Raw genomic sequence first — 9,630 nt, forward strand, 5'->3', positions numbered from 1 at the left:
CACATCCCTTCTTAGAAAAGGGGCCCAAAATTGCTCACGATACTCCAAGTGTGGTGTGGCCAATGCCTTATGAAGCCTCAACATTACACCCGTGCTTTTATAAACTAGTCCTTTCAAAATAAGTGCCAACATTGCATTTGCTATCCTTACTACCTCTATGGCTCCTTTACACCATTTCTGATGCGTGACATTCGGACATTAACACACAAGAGGGGTTGTGTGGCTTAAATGCCATAGGTATTTCAAGAAGTTTCAAAACCTTGATATACTTCTTTCAAATTAGGTTTGCTTGCCTGGTGTTGATTTGGTAATGATAATCATCTGGAATATAATTATATGTACGATGTCGTGTCTTACTCCAAGGCACCAAGGTCCTCCAGGCTCTGATGATCCTCCTCCCTGATTATTAGCTGATGATTTTCAACCGCGTCTCCTTTTAGTTATCAATGTACCCGGGCTTTGTTTCATTTCTCTATTCTTGCGTCTACCTACCCTGTGTGTAGTGATTCCCGAGTCCCTACCATTCCTCTAGTAAAGACTCTTCTTTGAACTCGACCTTTGTCTCTAATCTCTGTCTGCACTTGGGACAACCTGGAATATCTCTCTCCTGGTAGTGCACTGGTTAAGGATACTGAACTTCGCCATAACCCAGCGAACACCCCTGTCACAGTGTTGTGTAGCTTGTTCCGGAGGAATGTTGTTTCATCTGGCCGTATACGTGTACAGTCAGTGTAAGGCTGTGGAAACATCTTAAGCTCATATATATACAGCTAGGGCACCTAAGACATTTGCACAGTACTACATTTATCAATGTGGAGGGGAAAGCGAGTCTGCAAATCCGGTGGGAGGAAAGAATGTGGGAATGGCGAGGAAGGAGTACCACGGGAGGGGTGTGGGACAAGAGGCAGAGAAGGACGCCGGGGCAGGGAGTGGTGCAGGTGAAGACGCACCCAGCCCTGAGACACCAGACAAGGTTTGTTCATCATTACAAAATGTCTGGTGCTTCCCACTCCCTCCGTTCTCCCTTCCCCTTCTCCAGACTATGATTCCCCTCTCTCTGCCTCCTTCCCACTCTCAGTCCACAATAGAGACCCATTTCAGAATCAGGTTTGTCATCACTCACACACGTCATGAAATTTGTTTTTATTTTGCAACAATACAGTGCAATACATAAAGTTATACAGGGCAGTGCAAAAGTCTTAGGACCCCCCTCTATATATGTGTGCCTAAGATTTTTGCACAGTGCTTTATACAGTTGAATGACAATAAACTTGAGCTTGCAAATAGTTTTATTATTGTCATATATGCTGAGGGACAGTGAAAAACTTGTCTTACATTTCGTTCATGCAGATCACTCCATCACATCAGTGCATTGAGGGTGACCAGTAATGGACTGCAGAGTAGTTGTTCTAAAAAAGCAACGCTGAGCTTCTATTTGGAAGCATTTCGGAGGTTTTGGTGAAAGCATTCCCACGGTGCCGTTAAGGTGGGAGCTCCAAGAGTTAAACCCAGATGAGCAAAGGTCTGGGTGCGTGAATTTAAATATTAAGGATAAAGATTAGCTTTATTTGTCGCACGTACCTTGAAACATCAAAACCGGCAGAGAGACGTGTCATTTGTGTTCATCAGCAACGCAGTCCGAGGATGTGCTGGGGGCAGCCCACAAGTGATGCCCCCAACGTACCAGCACCAACGTAGCGTGCCCACAACTCACTGACCCCAACCCCTACACCTTTGGAGTGTGGGAAGAAACTGGAGCCCCTGGAGGAAACAGCCCTCAGACACGGGGAGAGCGTGCAGACTCCTTACAGACAGCGACAGGAACTGAACTTCAACCGCTGGTGCAGTAAAGCACAACACAGACAGCTACATGGTAAAGCATAACACAAACCAGCTGCATTACTGGGCCATCTAATAAGAGAGTGCAGAATAATTGCCCAAAATAATGACAGCGAGCTACCATTTTGAACCATTGCGTGACCTTTTGGTGAAAGCACTCGCACGGTGCCTTAGGGTTGGGAGCTCCAAAACTTAAACCCAAAGTCAATAAAGAAGTTAAGCTTGTCACCCCTACCGGGGCATAAGCCTCTGTCCTGGGCCAGCCTTTCAGGTTGTCCCCAGGTGTGGCCCATCTTCTCGGTGTCACCTTCAAGGCTGGTTCTTCGTCCGGCCTCTCTTCTGCTTTCCCTGGGGATTCCTGGACGATCAGCCCTGTGGTTTCCACAGACTTGCAGCTTTTGCCACACGACTGCATATATCTTCCAGGCAAACGTCGTTCCTTTCCCGGGGATGAGGTCTTTGGAGCTTCTGTTGGTCTTGCTGTAGCTCTAGGCTGAGGGATGGGATTGCTAGCCCCATGTCCAACCCTCCTCCTTTCGTAGCTGGGCTTGAGACTGCCCATGGCAGAGAGAGGCAATCCAGAAGCACTGCTATTTTCCCAAGTGGTCAGGCCGCCAAATTGAAGGGAAGCTTGCTGGGTGTAATGTTTTCTTCCTCTCCGAGGATCGCCACCTTGCCGTGGTGAAGACGCTCATGAGTTCCCGAGATCCCAAGAGCGATGCAGCCTGGAGCTTAGTTCTTCCATGGTGGTAAGTTTAAGGGGGAGGTTTCAGACAAGAGTGATCCAAGCAAGACCTCAACGACAGAGTTGGAAGCTGCTGAAACATCACAACGGCAGTGAAGGCAGAGGAGATCTGCAGCAGTAAAGGTCTTGCACGACATGACACTGGACCCTGATCCTGATCTGTCAAAGACCATGAGATGGCTGCCCATGCATCAGCCTCCCCACGTTAAACAGAGTCATGCACAGGTGTTCTGCTCGAACGAATCCACCTAACTTCCCAGATTAAGTCTTGGGGCAATCATTAAATACTGAAGGGCAGGATTGTAGGGTGTGGAAGTCCCTCAGAGAAACGTGGATCTCAGATCAGCCCCGACAGCCACCCGAGGACCCACCAATAGAGAACCCCTAAGGAGAACATCATACCCAACTCGAGAGCTCGCATTAGTATGTACTCCCACTGTTCTGACGCACCTATAGACTTTGTAATAGAGCTCACAGGTTTGGTTACAACGTAAAGAAGATAAGAATATAAGACATAAGAGAAGGAGTAGGCCATCTGCCCATTGAGCCTGTTCCGCCATTCAATAAGATCATGGCTGATCTGGCCATGGACTCATCTCCACAAACCTGCCTTTTCCCCATAACCCTAAATTCCCCTACTATGCAAAAATCTATCCAACCTCGTCTCAAATATATTTCCTGAGGTAGCCTCCACTGCTTCATTGGGCAGAGAATTCCACAGATTCACTCTCTGGGAAAAGAAGTTCCTCTTCATCTCCATTCTAAACCTACTCCCCGAATCTTGAGGCTATGCCCCCTAGTTCTTGCCTCATCTATCAGTGGAAACAACTTTCCTGCCTCTATCTTATCTATCCCTTCCCTAATTTTAGATGTTTCTATGAGATCTCCTCTCATTCTTCCGAATTCCAGCAAGTACAATCCCAGGGGACTCAATGAATTAATCGGTCTGCCGCTAATATGCCGAGCCCCATGAAACGCTCCTTTTTTAAACTCTTCTCCCTGACCTGTGTGAAGCTCTCTCTCTCTTCGAATCGATTGGTCTGCCATTAATTATTCCTAAACAATGGAGACTACAATGGGATGAGGAAGGATTTGCCTAACGTAGACTGGGAACACAGGTGGGACAGCTGAGGAACAGTGGAAGACTTTCAAAGGGATTTTTCACGGTGCTCAACAAAGGTATATTCCCGTTAAAAGCAAGGACAGTAAGGGTGGGGACAGCCAGTCATGGATAACTAAGGAAATAAAAAAAGGCATTCAACTAAAAGCTCATGTATACAAAGTTGCCGAGAGTAGTGGGAAACTGGAAGATTGGGAAAACTTTAACAAGCAACAAAGTACCACAAAGCGAGCAATAAAGAAATGGAAACTAGATTATGAAAATAAACTAGCACAAAATATAAAAATGTATAGTAAAAGTTTTTATAATTATATAAAGTGGAAAGGGATGGTTAAAATGAATGTAGGTCCCTTGGAGGACAAGAAGGGGGATTACTGGATAATGAGGAAATGGTCAAGGCTTTGAATGACTATTTTGTGTCGGCCTTCACATTGAAGGACATGTCTAACATGCCAAAGAGAGATGTTATGGATGTGATGGGAGGTGAGGACCTCGATATAATAGCTATCGCTAAAGAGATAGTGCTGAGCAAACTTGTGGGCTTGAAGATAGATAAGTCCCCTGGTCCTGGTGGAATGCATCCCAGGGTACTGAAAGAAATGGCAGAAGTTAGAGTAGAGGCTTTGATGATGATTTACCAAAATTCTCTGGACTCTGGGAAGGTCCCAGCGATTGGAAGATGGCAAATGTCATGCCACTGTTCAAAAAAGGATGTAGGCAAAAGGCAGGTAACTATAGGCCAGTTAGTTTAACATCTGTAGTTGGGAAAATGCTTGAAGCCATCATTAAAGAAGAAATAGCGAGGTGTCTGGAAAGAAACGAATCCATCAGGCAGATGCAGCATGGATTCAGCAAAGGCAGGTCCTGTTTGACAAACCTACTGGAGTTCTTTGAGGATATAATGACCGCAGTGGATAGAGGGGAACAGATGGACGTTATTTACTTGGATTTCCAGAAGGTGTTTGAAAAGGTGCCACATAAAAGACTTGTCCATAAAATAAGGATGCATAGAGTTGGGGGTGATGTATTAGTATGGATAGAGGATTGGTTAACCAATAGAAAGCAGAGAGTGAGAATACACAAGTGTTACTCTGGTTGGGAATCAGTGATGAACGGTGCACCGCAGGGGTCGGTGCTGGGCCCACAACTGTTCATGATATACATTAACGATCTGGAAAGCAGACTGAGTGTCGTGTATCTAAGTTTACTGATGATACTAAATTGAATGGAAAAGCAAATTGTGCAGAGGCTACAGAGAGTCTGCAGCGAGATATAGATAGGTTAAGTGAGTGGTGAAGGGTCTGGCAGATGGCATACAATGTTGGTAAATGCAAGGTCATCCATTTTGAAGGGAAAAATGGAAGAGCAGGCTATTATTTACACAGTAAAAAGATTGCAGCATGCTGCTGTGCAGAGGGACTTGGGAGTGTTTGTGCATGAATCACAAAAGGTTGGTTTTCAGGTGCAGCGGGCTATCAAGAAGGCAAATGGAATGTTGGCCTTCATTGCTAAAGGGATTGAATTAAGAGCAGGGAGGTTATGCTGCAACTCTGCAGGGTACTGGTGAGGCTGCATCTGGAGCACTGTGTGCAGTTCTGGTCTCCTTACTTGAAAAAGGATATACTGGCTTTGGAGCTGGTACAGAGGAGGTCCACCAGGTTGATTCCAGAGATGAGGGGGTTAGACTATGAGGAGAGATTGAGTCACCTGGGAATGTACTCGCTGGAATTTAGAAGAATGAGAGGAAATCTTATAGAAGCATATAAAATTGTGAAAGGGATGGATAAGATAGAGGCAGGAAAGTTGTTTCCACTGGTGGGTGAGACTAGAACTGGGGCACATAGCCTCAAGATTCGGGGGAGTAGATTTAGGATGGAGATAAGGAGGAACTTCTTTTCCCAGGTTGAATCTGTGGAATTCTCTGCCGAATGAAGTAGTGGAGGCTATTTAAGACAAGGTTGGATAGATTTTTGTATAGTGGGGGAATTAAGGGTTATGGGGAATAGGTGGAGATGAGTCCATGGCCAGATCAGCCATGATCTTATTGAATAACGGAACAGGCTCAATGGGCCAAATGGCCTACTCCTACTCCTATTTCTTATGTTCTTATAATACACTGGTTTTTGATTTAACTGTTGTGTCCTCCATTTGTATTAGAAACTCATTCATACCATGATCACTGTTTGCAAGAAGATTCCTAACTACAAGATCCCCAGCAGCTAATTTTACCTGTCTCATTGCACAGGACCAGATCTAAGATAGCACATTCCCTTGTACATTCAGTGCAGGTGATAAATCATTTTAAGGATATTGTATTAAAATAAGCGAAAAAGCAATATTTTAAAAATCAGGAGTGTCAGTCCCAGTTGTACATTAATTGTATTTCACTGCCCCCTGCTGGTTAAAGCAATGAATTCATCATCTAACCATAGAACATGGTGACTGCAGCAAATCACGGTAGAGTAAAATTCGGAATCAGGTTTATTACTAACATTCTTGCAGGGAAGTTTGCTAGAGCTTCTTGGGGGGGTTTAAACTAAATTTGCAGGGGGCGGGGATCCAGAATGTGAGAGAGGATAGCGAGAGGAAGAATAAAGGACAGGTGGGGACTACACGGTTCCGGAATATTAAGTGTGTAGTAGAGGAAGGTGGGGCGGAACAAGTGATAAGGAGGACTCTTGTACAGAGGGATGGTCTGATGGAACATGGAGTTAAATGTGTTGAAAGAATAAGTAAATGTAGGAAGGACAACAAAATTCTAGGGGCGTATAGCCCGATGGGAGTTCGGGGTGCTGGGTTAAGCACAATAGGCAGCGATTCAAACAGAGAGAGGAGAAATGGGTTAAAAATTCTATATCTGAATGCACGAAGTGTCAGGAATAAGGCGGATGAGCTTGAAGCCCAGGTGCAAATGGGTAACTATGATGTTGTTGGGATAATGGAGACATGGCTGCAAGGAGATCAGACCTGGGAAATGAATGTACAAGGGTATACGTGCTATCATAGGGACAGAAATATGGGCAGAGGGGGTGGGGTGGCCCTGTTGGTGAGGAATGAGATTCAGTCCTTTACAAGGGGGGACATAGGGTCAGGAGAAGTAGAGTCTGTGTGGATAGAACTGAGGAACAGTAAGGGCAAAAGGACCCAAATGGGTGTTGTCTACAGGCCACCAAACAGTAGCATGGATATTGGGTGCAAGTTGAATAGGGAGTTAACATTGGCATGTGGCAAAGGTAATGTCGCAGTAGTTATGGGGGATTTCAACATGCAGGTGAACTGGGAGAATCAGGTCGGTGCTGGACCACAGGATAGGGAGTTTGTAGAGTGCCTACGGGATGCATTCTTGGAACAACTTGTATGAGAGCCGACCAGGGACAAGACTATTCTGGATTTAGTGTTATGTAATGAACAGGATTTGATAAGCGATCTCGCAGTAAAGGAGCCATTAGGAGGTAGTGATCATAATATGATAAGTTTTTTATCTGCAATTTGAGAAGGATAAGGGCAGCTCGGAGGTGTCAGTGTTGCAGTTGAACAGGGGAAACTATGGAGCCATGACGGAGGAGCTGGCCAAAGTTGACTGGACGGATAGCCTAGCAGAAAAGACAGTGGAACAGCAATGGCAGGTATTCTTGGGAATAATGCACAAGGTGCAAAATCAGTTCATCCCCCAGAGAAGGAAGGATTCAAAGGGGGGAAAGGGGCCACAGTGGTTGACAAAGGAAGTCAGAGACTGCATAGCATTAAAAAAGAGGAAGTATGACAGAGCTAAGGTGAGTGGGAGGACAGATGATTGGGAAGTTTTTAAGGAACAACAGAACTTAACTAAAAAGACAATACGGGGAGGAAAAAATGAGGTACGAACGCAAGCTAGCCAGGAATATAAAGGAAGATAGCAAAAGCTTTTTTAGGTATGTGAAGAGAAAGAAGATAGTTAAGAACAATGTTGGGCCCTTGAAGAATGAATTGGGTGAAATTGCTATGGGAAACAGAGAAATGGCAGAAGAATTTAATGAGTACTTTAGATCTGTTTTCACTAAGGAAGACACAAGCAATCTCCCAGATGTATGGATGGGCCAAGGACATAGGGTAACAGAGGAAATGAAACAGATTGACATTCGGAAGGAAACAGTGATGAGAAGACTGATGGGACTGCACCCTAGGGTACTAAAGGAGGTGGCCCTGGAAATTGCGGATGCATTGGTAATCATTTTCCAATGTTCCTTAGATTCAGGATCAGTTCCTGAGGATTGGAGAATGGCTAATGTTATCCCACTTTTTAAGAAAGGAGGGAGGGAGAAAACAGAGAACTATCGACCTGTCAGCCTGACATTGGTGGTGGGAAAGATGCTAGAGTCCATTATTAAGGATGAAATAGGGGCATATCTAGATAGCAGTGATAGGATTGGGCCGAGCCAGCATGGATTTACCAAGGGTAAATCATGCTTGACTAATCTGTTGGAGTTTTTCGAGGATGTAACCAGGAAGTTAGACAGGGGAGATCCAGTGGATGTAGTGTACCTCGATTTTCAGAAGGCATTTGATAAGGTCCCACATAGAAGATTGGTGGGTAAAATCAAAGCTCAGGGCATCGGGGGGAAGGCATTGACATGGATAGAAAACTGGTTGGCAGATAGAAAGCAAAGGGTAGCGGTGAATGGGTGTTTCTCGGAATGGCAGGTGGTGACTAGTGGGGTGCCACAGGGCTCGGTATTGGGACCACAGCTGTTTACAATTTACGTCAATGATTTGGATGAAGGCATAGAAAATAACATCAGCAAATTTGCTGATGATACTAAGCTGGGTGGCAGTGTGACATGTGATGAGGATGTTAGGAGAATTCAGGGTGACTTGGATAGGCTGAGTGAGTGGGAAGATACTTGGCAGATGGCGTTTAATGTGAATAAGTGTGAGGTTATCCACTTTGGGAGTAAGAACAGGAAGGCAGATTATTATCTGAACGGTGTAGAGTTAGGTAAGGGAGAAATACAAAGAGATCTAGGAGTCCTTGTTCATCAGTCACTGAAGGTGAATGAGCAAGTGCAGCAGGCAGTGAAGAAGGCTAATGGAATATTGGCCTTTATTACAAAGGGAATTGAGTACAAGAGCAAGGAAATCCTCTTGCATTTGTACAGGGCCCTGGTGAGACCACACCTGGAGTATTGTGTACAGTTTTGGTCTCCAGGGTTAAGGAAGGACATCCGGGCTGTAGAGGAAGTGCAGCGTAGATTCACGAGGTTAATTCCTGGGATGTCTGGACTGTCTTACGCAGAGAGGTTAGAGAGACTGGGCTTGTACACGCTGGAATTAAGGAGATTGAGAGGGGATCTGATTGAAACATATAAGATTATTAAGGGGTTGGACAAAATAGAGGCAGGAAATATGTTCCAGATGCTGGGAGAGTCCAGTACCAGAGGGCATGGTTTGAGAATAAGGGGTAGGTCATTTAGGACAGAGTTAAGGAAAAACTTCTTCTCCCAGAGAGTTGTGGGGGTCTGGAATGCACTGCCTCGGAAGGTAGTGGAGGCCAATTCTCTGGATGCTTTCAAGAAGGAGCTAGATAGGTATCTTATGGATAGGGGAATCAAGGGATATGGGGACAAGGCAGGAACCGGGTATTGATAGGAATTGATCAGCCATGATCTCAAAATGGCGGTGCAGGCTCGAAGGGCCGAATGGTCTACTTCTGCACCTATTGTCTATTGACATGCCCCTCTGCTGACTGCTCCTGTGGCTCCTCCCACAGACCCCTGTATAAAGGCGATTGGAGGCACTGCTCCCCCCTTCAGTCTCCGAGATGCCGTACTCCATTTTGCTGCTAATAAAAGCCTATCGTTCGCCTCCCGTCACCGAGAGTTATTGATGGTGCATCAATTTTATTAGCAGCAATTTTAAAACATGGAGAGCATTTTACGACCCGACAGAC

This window comes from Hemitrygon akajei, chromosome 1 (assembly GCF_048418815.1).
Source record: "Hemitrygon akajei chromosome 1, sHemAka1.3, whole genome shotgun sequence".
Lineage (NCBI taxonomy): Eukaryota > Metazoa > Chordata > Chondrichthyes > Myliobatiformes > Dasyatidae > Hemitrygon > Hemitrygon akajei.